Genomic DNA, 12,700 nt, shown 5'->3' with positions numbered 1-12,700 from the left:
TTTAAATGCCTGAGTAAGCTCAAAAGCCTTATCCTCTAGGTCTGAGATTCTTTATTCTCCGTGATATTGTCTGCTAGTCATACGTTCTTCTGGATCTGTAAGTTTTATGATTGACTTGTTAATTTCTTTAAGCTTCAATATAACCTTTCCAATTTCATTCTATCTTTTTTTTTGTGACAAAGTTTCACTTTGTTGCCCTTAGCAGAGTGTCATGGCATCATAGCTTACAGCAACCTCAAACTCTTGAGCTCAAGTTATTCTCTTGGCTCAGCCTCCCAAGTAGCTGGGAATATAGGCTCCTGGTACAATGCCTGGCTACTTTTAGAAATGGGGCTAATATGATCTAATACTAATAAAAAAAAAGAAGACAAGAGTAAAAAAGGGGGTTGAAAGGAAAAAAATGAAATAAGAGGATAGAAAAAAGACAAAAACCGAAATAAAGGAGTAATAGTGGTGTTTACCATGGTGCTTTGATCCATACCCACAGTTACAGGATTCTGGGAGGCTGGGCCACTTTGGTATTTCAAGATCAGGAGTTCCTTACCACCCTGAATAAAAGCAATACCATATCCTTATAAATATAGTAGAAGATCAGCAGCAAGTCACATTGGGAACCTACCAATATAGTCATTTGACTATAGTCAATGCCAAAGTTAGAAGGATTCTCTAGACAATATTCTCAAATCTTCCTTCAGCCAGACCAATGTAATGGTAACCCAGCCTCGACATCATAGTGAAGCTCAGTCCTAGCAATAAAATACAGAATTAAATAGATCAAAAAAGAGCAGAAAAGAAGAATAAAAACTAATTATAATGAAAGTAGATAAAGAAAATTCTAAGTAAATTTTTATATGATATTTAAAAGGGATATGTTAGTTTTTATTTGAGAAATTTATGAAGGAAAGTTGAGAAAAGTCGAAAAATCTCTATGAAAGAAAGGAAAAAGAAGATAAATAGAAAAGAAAAAAAGGGGCAGAAAAACTGTAGCAAAAATGTATCACTTGATATTTAAGAGATTAAAAATGAAAAAATAAAAATACAAAAAAAATTGGGGTCAAGATGGCTGACTGGAGCCAGCTTTTGACAGAAGCTCCTGTCCAGAGGGAAAGATTATGACCAGAGAATACCCAACAAAGCTGAATATTTGGAGCTGAGCTGAGAGAGAAGAGTGATAACTACACATCACCTCTGCTGAGGCAAGCTGCAACTCCAAAAAATCAAATTTCAGGTACAAAACTCATCCCAAAGAAAAAATATCTGCCCCCTCCCAGAAGAGTGTTGCTTTTTCTTTTTTTCATTTTGGCTCACTGTAGGTTTTCTACAGGTGAGTGGTGAACTGAGGACCTCTTGTCTCACCTCATGGGAGAGAGTTGCAGGAAGTGGGGACTACTTATCCAGAGGGACCCTGCTGTGAACATGAGCACTCTCTTGCCAGGCATGAAAGTTGAACTAACATGTTCCCTGCCATTTTGAACTTCCACTACACCCTCCCCACATTGCCTGATGAAGCAGAAGTCTAACCCCTGTAGAGACCGGTTGTCTGTGGATCATTGCCAGGTTCGGGCACTGCAAGGGCTATGGTAGAAAAGCTACACTGTAACAGTGAGCCCAGCCATAGTGCAGGCAAAGGGGGAAGGCTTTTGGGTTTGGCTCTCCTAAAGTGCAAACCAGCTGCAGGAGGAGGCTTGTGAGCCATGTGCTCCACCCTGCCAGAATGGAGCACACTGCACCGCACCCTGTCAGAGTCACCCCCCTTGCACTCTGACCTCCTAGAGCCATGTGCCATGCTCTCTGCCCTCCCAGAGCTGTGGGCCAGAGCTGATTGCTGAGAGCCCTGCCTTACTGGAACCACCACACGCCCGCCCTGCCAGAACTGGTGGCATGGGGCATGCCGCATGCCCCACCCTGCTGCTGGATCCATGTGCCCTGCACTCCTGGAGTAGCCACTACAGCCAACTCCTATGGCCATGGGAGCTACCTGGCAGTTGGGAAGGAACACCTCACATAAAGATTCAGCAACAGTAGAGTGATTTCACCGGGGTCCAATCTTGGAGAGACACCTCCCCAACTCTGAGGACTGCTAGAGGAAGCAAGACCTCACCCTATAGGGATACCAGTGCAGCAGAGTGGCTGAGAGAGAAAATCATTTGCTGACTTGTTATCCTCAAGTTCAAATAGAGCTTGGGTAGAACACTCTCCAGTTGCCATTGAGTACCCAAGGCAGGCAGGCCTCACCTTCCCCAGCTGGCAGGTGGCAGAGGGTTGTTGCTGAGACAAGGAAGCATTGACTTTGTTTTGACTCTGGCAGGCACGAAGCCCTGGTACACCTGCTTATTGGAGGGAGCAGGACCACAGCCCTGTGGGGTTACCAGTGACTGCGTGAAAGAGATGCAATTTAGGGAAGAGATACAATCCCCCTGGTCCAACTCTGCTACGGGGCAGGCCTTTTTGACTTCACAGAGCAGCAGAGCAAGCCACATTTGAGCAGCCAGTAGACATCTGCTATCTAGTTGCTGAAGAGCTTTCAAACTCTCCCACTTGATAGTTGGTACTGACTGGATCAATTGGTTTGGAACTCCTAACCTGAGCCAATCATTCAAGGATGCTTTCAGGTGGTACCCTGATTGTGTGCCAACAGGGAGGGTTGATTTTCTTCTTTCAGTTATTGCCCATGGGGGGGCAGGGTATCTTAGTTGCTTGTATTTTGCCAGAGCTGAGACTTCAACCAAGAGTCACTGATCCACTAGGATTGGAAAAGACTAGCTGAATACAAGACAAAGCCATGTAACCCCACTACACCAAGTAGGTCCTCAGAGCCTCAGAGAGAAATACTTTATGGGTCCTTTGCAAAGCCATAGGGGAAAAAAATCTACAGTCACCAGTCCCAGGTCCTTGGCAAAGGCTGGTTAACCACAACTTATTATATTGTTTTTTGTCAATAATAATTTTATTCACTGAATTTCCATCTTAGAGGGACTTTACCTAACAATTGCAATCAGTGTAACCTGGCTTATTGTACCTTCAATGAATCCCCAACAATAAAAAAAATAAATTAATTAAAAAAAAAGAATAACAAAAAGTGGTGAGCTCTAATAACAGAGCTCATAAAATGGTTTACATTTATTAACTAATTTAATATAGTATAAGTAAATTAAAGATATGAAATAAAAAAATAAATAAAATAAATAGTTTTTCGATCAAATATTATATTCTAGTGATACATAAAACTCCTTGGTAAGCAAGTAAAGTATAAACACAATAAAATTCATTCATTATAGCTCTAGCTCTAGACTTTCTGTTTCATTCTTCTTGACAACTTTTACCTCTCTGTTAAACTTATTGTTCTGTTCGTGTATTGTTCTCCTGATTTCATTGAGCTGCCTAACTATATTCTTTTGTAGCTTCCTATAAAATATTCTGATGATGAATACACTGAAGTCCTGACTTCAGAATTACACAATCATCCATGTAACAAAAATAACACTTTTATCCCCTAAATCTACTAAAATATTTTTAAAAGAATTTTTAAAAAGTGAGGAATGAGACTTCTCAAGAGAGGATGCATGGTCTCTTAAGATAAAATTATCCTGCATTACATTTTACCAAATTTAATATATTAGTTTTTTTCATGATGACTTTCTTCTACTGTACATTGAAATAAACTTGGAACAGTTGAATTCCCAGAAATTTTAAAGAAAGCACTAGGTAGAAATGTAGCCAATACACAACTCTGTCCCAGAACTTCCTGTTTCTTTCCACTGAGATTTCCTGAAAGATTAGTATTACTTGAGTAATATTTCTCAATATTCTGAGGAAACACCTTTAGGAAATCACAACTGATGACAAGGAGAAAGACTGTATCTGATGAGAGTGTTTAAATTCTTAAAACTGAAATAAAGATAAAATTATCTTCTCAGTTGACAACTAAATGTAATATCATATTTCACATTAGAAAGTATATTGCTACACTTTTTCCTTTTCCTGACAAATGTTGGCTACTTTAGATGGACTTCATGAGAGTACTTATCTCTTCTAAACCAGAAAATATTTAAGATCTAGTCCAATATAAAGTTTCCATTCAGAGACAGTAAGTAGATTGCTGGGTTCCCAAGGCTGGGGTTATATGGGGGTTAGGGCTATCAAAAGCAACAGGATTTGCTTTTTTTCTTTTTTTTAAGTAATGGAAATATCCTAAAATTAATGTGGGTGATAATTGCACAACTCTATGATTCTACTGAAAGCTATTGAATTGTATATATTTAATAGATACAGTGTTTTATATGTACTTTATATTTCAATAAAAGTGTTTTGAAGCAAAGATTTATGTTTTCCCAGGTTTTAATGGATGAGAACAAACATTAAACTGAAATAAAACATTATATTCCAAATAATAACCAAATTTTCTAAGTTTTAATTTAATTTTATAACAATGGCAGTCATGAATGTTATTTTTATATTTTCTATATTAGTTTATTCATTTCATAGGGTAAATGATCAGCTCCCTAAGAAATACCACTTTGACTATACTCCTCAATGAGTGGAACTGATGCTTTTGGCAGGACTGAAAATGCAACTGGTAGAGTGTCATGTAAATCATTGTTGGATAGAATCCTCCTGCTCATTAGCTCCAAAGTTCTAAAACATTCTATAAGGCAAAAAGGACAGGTTTTATTTTTGTCCAAAGAATCAGTGTGAGAGATTATTTGACAGATGAGAGAATACTTGGCTTTTCAATTTGTGTTCCCATCTCTATTCTCTCCCAACCTCCAACTTACATTTTTCTAGTGCCTCAGGATAACAGAGATCACTACTATAACTCTTCCCCCAATAAATATCTATTATTTTATGTGACACCTAAACATAGTAGAAAGAGAACCATTTGGAGCTGTTATTGATTTCTAGCTCTCTGACTTCCTGTGATATATTGGGGGAAAAATCTTTAACTACTTTAAATTTCACTTTTTTAATTCCTAAAATGAGCAAGCATTAAACTGAAATAAAACATTATATTCCAAATAATAACCAAGGTTTCTTGGCATAGTACTCATATAATAGGAATAAGATTTATCTTGTACTCAAACATAAATGGTAGCTGTTACTGTGTATTTTACTCACTGAATATTAATGTGGAACATTTAGAATCTCATAGTATTAAACATACCTTATAAAAGTAGCTTATAGCCTTATAATCTCCTTACTTATAGGTCAAGATTCTGCTAACACATTCTACACCATGGAAGTCTAATAATAGTCTAATAATATGTAAATTAGGTCATCCAGTAACACATTGTGAGGTTTTTTTAGAACTGTTCAATGCTAGGAAGATGCAATTAGAATTGTAATCAACTTGTATGTAGCCACATAGATTTTTATAAAGGAAGGGAGGGTTGAGTAAACTCTATGATAAAATAGCCAGAAAAAATATACAAAATTCATGAGACATTGCAGAATATTTAATGTTTTCAAATCTTGGGTTAAAATATACAATCAGCCTCACAGCATCTAAAAGATGGGGAATCGTTTCACTCAATATATCCCTAAGCTTTGTGAAGGTGGAGTCTTAATTCTAAAGCTGTGAATTATATCATGTAATCAGAACTTCATTTATACCTTTTCTATTTCCAGCCTTCATAATTAATTGATCCTCTTTTATTGTGTCTGGTCATATGTCTGGTCACAGAACTTTTCAGTGAATTTGTGTGTTCTATTCAGTTCAGTTACTGAATGGAATACTGAGGGCTTTTGATTTTGGGATCTTGGGACTGGGGAAAGGGGAAAATTAAGCCTTCATGGAGTCTGTGCTTTAGTTATATTCTTGAACAATGGAAGAAAACTAAGCTTTGCCTTTTCTACTATAAAAGTAGCGTCCTCCTAGCATTATCTTGTATATTTCATTATTTTTTTACAAAGGCATCAGTCTTCTCAGTCTAAAGTTATGTTACCAAAATTTCCTTTCATAGATAGCCTCCAGCTTTTATAATCTTCAGGAGATAATTTTAAGGAGAAAATAAATCTCACCACACCTACAAAATAATAAAAATATAAAATTTGGGATGTGTATTTCACACACAACATTTTTTAAAGAATTACAACTCTTTAATTATTTAAAGTAGCTTTTACAAAATAACACATTGAAAATAATACATAAAATATGTCATTTTTGGAAAATAATATTATTTGAGATATAAACATAAAGAAAAGTTAACAAAAATATAAAGATATAATTTGGTCTTTGCTATTCTAAAAGTTAACTATGAGAATGAGTATCAAATTTTATATCTTCATATTCATCAGTTTTGATCTTTCTTAAGAAAATGAAATAAGAAAAAAGTGCAAAAAACACAAGTAATGGGTGTTCCCATTGTTTCCATGTAAGGTTGATTTAGGTCCTCTAGGAAATTGATCAAAGTAAGGCAATCTATATTTTAATCCAGGGGTACAAAGCATCATGAAATCTGGAATATTTTACAGTTATGTGTATTTATATATTTTTATACAAATATGATCTTCTGTTTAGGAAGGTATTTTCAGATTTGTGTATTTTCTCAGTCTAATAACTTATGTAGCCTTTGTGTAAATTTCAAATTATTACTTTTCTAATTATTATTAAGAAATAATATGAAACTAAAAAAGGAAAAGAGAAAACAGAACACATAAATGTATGCTTCAGTGTCTTCCCTTCTGTATTACTATATTACTCTGTTACAGAGTTTTGTTCTTTATTAAATTCTTCTTTAGTTGCCACTTTACTAATAATATTTTGTAACATAACTCTACTTTTATCTACTTATTCAATGTATGCTAAAAATATATTTGAGTTGAACATCTAGGTTACATATGTCATAATAATAATCCCTATAAGTACAGATTTAAAGAATATATTATTTATTTCATAGCTAAAATATAAATCTAAATTATCTTCTCTTTATAAATGCAATTTTACTATTCTTCCTATTTTTTTATTTGTTTTATTTAAAAGTATCATAGGGGTATGAATATTTTTTGTTACATGTATCACTTTTATAATGCTCAGGTTATGGTGATGTGTGTGTCCATCACCTAGATAATCACTATTGTATCATTGAGTATGTTATTACCCATCCCATCATCTCTCTTCCTCCCTGCTTGATTTCCATTGAGTTTTATTTCCTTCTAAACACATGTGCACTCATTAATTAGTTCTAATTTAGTAGTAAATACATGTAGTATTTCTTTTTCAATTTTTTGTTTGTTTTGAGACAATCTCACTCTGTCACCCTGCCTAGAGTGCTGTGATGTCATAGCTCACACTTACCTCCAACTCCTGAATTCAAACAATTTTATTGCCTCAGCCTCCTGAGTAGTTGGAACTACTGGCTTATGTCAAGACACCTGGCTATTTTTCCGTTTTTAGTAGAGATTGTGTCTCAGTCTTTTTCAGGTTGTTCTCAAACTCCTGAGCTCAAGCAATCCATCTGCCTCAACATCCAAGAGTGCTAGGATTACAGGCATGAGCCACTATGCCTGGACATGTTTTTCAATTATTTGGAAACTTCAACTAGGATAATGGTCTCTAGTTCCATCCAGATTGTCGCAAAGGGTATTAATTCATCTTTTTATGGCTGAGTAGTACTCCATTTTATTAATCCATTCATGTGTTGATGGGCACTTCGGTTTATTCCACATTTTTGCAATTGTGAAGTGTGCTGCAATAAACATTCAAGTACAGGTGACTTTCTTTACCAAATGACTTTCTTTCCTACAATAAATATCCAGTAGTGGGATTGCAGAATAAAATGGAATTTTGACTGTTAGTCCTCTGAGGAATCTCCATACTGTATTTCATATAAGTTTTACTAATTTGCAGTCCCACCAACAGCATATATATTTTCCTTTCTCTCTGCATCTATGTCAGCATTTTAGTGTTTTTGGAGTTTTTATAAAAAAACATTCTATCTGGGGTAATGTGATATATCATTGTGGTTTAATTTGCATTTCAAATTAGTGACATTCCACAAGGATTCACAACGTAGCTATAGTGAGCTACAATTAGGAAGACACTGTTGAAATGACTGAAATTGAATTTGTAATGCAGATGGAAAATACAATTAATAGAATTGAAGAAAAAGTTGAAAACCAACAAAAAGAAGCTAAAAAGTATTTTGGGAAATTCATGAAAAAATCATTGAAGAATTAGACAAAATTAGTAAAAATATAATAGATATCAGGGAAATGAAAGACTTATTTTGAAACTTTCAAAATACAGCAGAATGTTTCAGCAACAGATTACACAAAATAGAAGAAAGAATCTAGGAGCTTAATGACAAGGCTCATGAGCTAAAACAATTCTTTTAAGAGGCAGAGAACAACAAAGGCAAAACAATCACATGGAGAAATATGGGACTGTGCCAAGTGAACTAACATATGAATAATAAGAATTCCCAAGGGAGAAGCAGAAATTTCTAAAAACATAGAAAAATCTATTTGAAGTAATTACTGAAGTAAGATTCCCTAGTATTGCCAGAGATAGAGATGCCCAGGTACAAGATGGTTATCAAATGCTGAAAATAGTCATAGCAAATACGACATCTCCTGAATACATAGTAATCAACCTGGCCAAAGTCCACATGAAATAAAAAATTTTTTTACAAGCAGCTAGGCTTAAGTAACCAGTGATCTAAAACTTCTCAGTGGAAAACTAACAAGCAGGAATGGTATGGGACCCCATCTTCAATCTTCTTAAAGAGAACGACTACCAGCCTAGAACTTCATATTCTGTAAAACATGGTTTCACATTTCATGAAGAATTAAGTCTTTTCCAGAGAAGCAAATACTAAAGGAATTTTCCATGACTGGGTCTGATCTACAAAAATTCCTCAGAATAACTTTTTACACAAATCAGCACAATAGACACCTACTGGTATAAAAATGACCCAAATAGCCAAAACTCACAACTCCCATAAATCAGTAGCACAAAAAGGAAAACAGAGCAACTGAGTACAAACCATTATGATAAATAGAACAACATCACACATATCAATTCTATGTCTTAACGTGAACGGCTTGATGTGCTCCTCAAAAATCATGAGCTGACTGAATGAATAAAAAAAAAAAAAATAGTCCACATGTGTGGTGCCTCCAGGAAACACATCTTCACCAAAAGGATGTAAACAAGCTCAAAGCAAAAAAAAAAAAAAAAAAAAAGAAAAAGAAGAGAAAAATATTCCACACCAATGGAAACCCAGAGACCAGGAGTAGTCATTCTTGCATTAGTCAAAATAGACTTTAGATCAACAATGATAGAGAGAGAGATGCTGACTGTATAATTCTAAAGGGAGAAACTTAACAAGAAAACATAAAAATTCTAAATTGTTATCCACTTAACACAAGAGCACCCAAATACATACAGCTGATCCTATTAGATCTAAGTAGGGGTAACCAGCATCATTCTCAATTTCAAGGCTGTCAGCACCCCACTGACAGAACTGGAAAGATAATCAAAGCAGAAAATAAATAAAGAAATTCTGGAATTAAGATGGACTCTAGATCAATTGGATCTAGCAGACATTTGCAAAGCATTTCACTAAAAATTACTGAATATACATATAGTACATAGAACATTATCCACAATGCATCAGATTTTAGGTCACAAAATATGGCTCAACAAATACAAAAGATTAAAAACATACCATGTATCTTCTCATACCACATTGAAATAAAAGTAGAAATAAACTCCAAAAGAAATGCCCTGTTGTACCCAGTGCCATGGAAATTAAATAATCTATTACTGAATAATTATTGAATCAATGAATAAAGTATGATAGAATTTAAAAGATTCCTTAAACGGAATGACAAATGTGCCACAAGCTGTAAAATTTCTAGAATTCAGCAAAAGAAATCCTAAAGGGAAAATTTGTAGCCTTAAATGCCTACAACAAACATAAAATAAGACCACAAATTAAGAATCTAATGACACATCTTAAGAAACTAGCAAAGGAAGAGCAAACCAAACCCAAGGCCAACAGAAGAAAACAATATAACTAAGGCCAGAGTAGAAATAAATGAAATCAAGACAAGAAAATAATATAGAGGATTAATGAAAAAAAAAAAAGGCTGGTTCTTTGAAAAGATGTTTATTTTAAGATAGACCTCTTTCTATATTAAGAATAAATTTAAAAAAGAAAGAACCCAAATGATCTCATTCAGAAGTGGAAAAGGAGATATTACATATGATACCACAGAAATACAAAATATTATCTGTGACTAATATGAAAATTTTTACACACATAAACTCAAAAAAGTAGAGGAAATAGATAAATTTCTGGAAAATACAACCTCTCAAGAATGAATCAGAGAGAAATAGAACAACTGAGCAAACCAGCAGTGATGTCACATCACTCTACCCAGGGCAACATATTGAGACTCTGTCTCAAAAAGAAAAAAAAAAAAAAAAAAAAGATGGAAAGTCTCTATCTATTTTAATGGCTGAATAGTATTCCATGGTATACATCAATCAATTCTTGGGTTGGTGGGCATTTAGATTGTTTCCACATTTTGGTTACAGTACATTGAGGTGCAATAAACAGTCCAATGCAAATGTCCTCATAACAAAAGGATTTTTTTCTTCTGGGTAGATGCCAAGTACTGGGATTACCAGATCAAATGGGAGGTCTAATTTGAGTTCTTTGAGGATTCTCCACACTTTTTTCCAAAAAGGTTGTATTAATATGCAGTTCCACCAACAGTATAAAAGTGTTCCCTTCTCTCCATATCTACACCAGCATCTGCAGCTTTGAGACTTTGTGATGTGGGCTATTGTCACTGGGGTTAAGTGATATCTCAGGATGGTTTTGATTTGCATTTCTCTGATGACTAGGGACTATGAGCATTTTTTAAAAGTGTTTGTGAGCCATTGGTCTGTCTTTATAAGAGAAGGTTCTGTTAATATCTCTTGCCCAGTGGTAGATGGGATTATTTGCTTTTTGTTGTTGTTGTTGTTGTTCATTAATTTGAGCTCTCTGTAGATTCTAGCTATCAACCCTTTGTTACATTCACACCCTGCAAATATATTTTCATATTATGAAGGTTGCCTTTTTGCTTTACTTGTTGTGTCCTTAGATGTGCAGAAAATTTTCAGCTCAATTAAATCTTATTTGTTTATTTTTGTTATTGTGATTGACATTGAAAAATTTGTCATAAAATCTTTCCCCAGTCCAACATCATCAAGAGTTTTTCCCACACTTTCCTCTAAGAATTTTTATCCTTTAGTGTCTTAGATTTAAATCTTTCATCCATCTTCAGTCAATTTTGTTAAGTGGTTAAAGGTGTGGGTCAAGTTTCAGTCTTTTACAGGTGGTTATTCAGCTCTCCCAGCACCATTTATTGAATAGGGATCCTTTTCTCCACTCTATGCTATTGTTTGGTTTATGAAAGATCAGATGGCAAGTGGAGACTCGTTTCATTTCTTGGGTTTCTATTGTGTTTTATGTTTCTCTATTTTCTGCCAATATCTTGTTATTTTTATTACTGTAAACTTGTAATATTGCCTAATATCTGAGAGGGTGATGCCTCCAGCTTTGTTTTTATTACTAAGAAGTGCCTTGGCTATATGTTTTTGTTTGTTCATTTGTTTGTTTTTTTGGTTCTATACAAAATGAAGTACTATTTTTTCCAGTTCTTCAAAATATGATGTTGCTATTTTAATGGGAATTGCTTTAAATATGTAGATTTCTTTGGGTAGAATAGACATTTCAACAATGTTGATTCTTCTCACCCAAGAGCATGGTATGTTCTTCCATTTGTCCATGTTTTCTGCTATTTTTTTTCTTAGAGTTTTTTTTAAATTTTCATGGTAAAGGTCTTTCACCACCTGTGTTAAATATATTCCTGAGTATTTCATTTTCTTTTAAGAGAATAGTGTCCTTGATTTGCTTCTCAACATGGCTATTTGGCATACACAAAAGCTACCGATTTGAGTATGTTGATTTTATACCCTGAGACATTACTGTATTTCCTGATCACTTCCAGGATTTTTGTGGCTGAGTTTCCAGAGTTTTCTAAGTATAAGATCATATCATCAGCAAAAAAGGAGAGTTTGACCTCTTCTTCCCCCATTTAGATGCCCTTTACATCTTTATCTTGCCTGGTTGCATTGGCTAGAACTTGCAGAACTATGTTGAATAATAGTGGCAATAGAGGACAACCTTGTCTGGTTCCAGTTCTAGGTGGAAAAGCTTACGGTTTTCCATCATTTAGTATGATGTTAGCTGTGGAGTTGTCATAGACGGCTTCAATCAGCTTAAGAAATGTGCCACCTATGCCTATTTTCTTTTGTGTTATTGTTAGAAAAGGATGCTAAATCTTGTCAAAGGCATTTTCTGCATCTATTGAAAGAATCATATGGTCTTTGTTTTTGCTTTTATGAATATGGTCAATTACATTTATGGATTTGCATATGTTAAATGAACCTTGCATCCCTTGGATGATACCTACTTGATCATGATGTATAATTTTTATCATATGTAGCTGCACTCTATTAGCTAAAAAATTTTTGAGTATTGAATATTTTTGCATCAATATTAATTAATGAAATTGGTCTATACTTACATTTGGGTGCATTCCTGGTTTTTGTATTAGGGTGATGTTTGATTTATAGAATATGTTGGGGAAGGTTCTGTCTTTGTCAAGGTTGTGGAATAGGTACTGCAGTATAGGTGCAAGC

This window comes from Nycticebus coucang, chromosome X (genome assembly GCF_027406575.1).
Source record: "Nycticebus coucang isolate mNycCou1 chromosome X, mNycCou1.pri, whole genome shotgun sequence".
Classification (NCBI taxonomy): Eukaryota; Metazoa; Chordata; class Mammalia; order Primates; family Lorisidae; genus Nycticebus; species Nycticebus coucang.
This window is presented reverse-complemented; position numbering follows the sequence as displayed.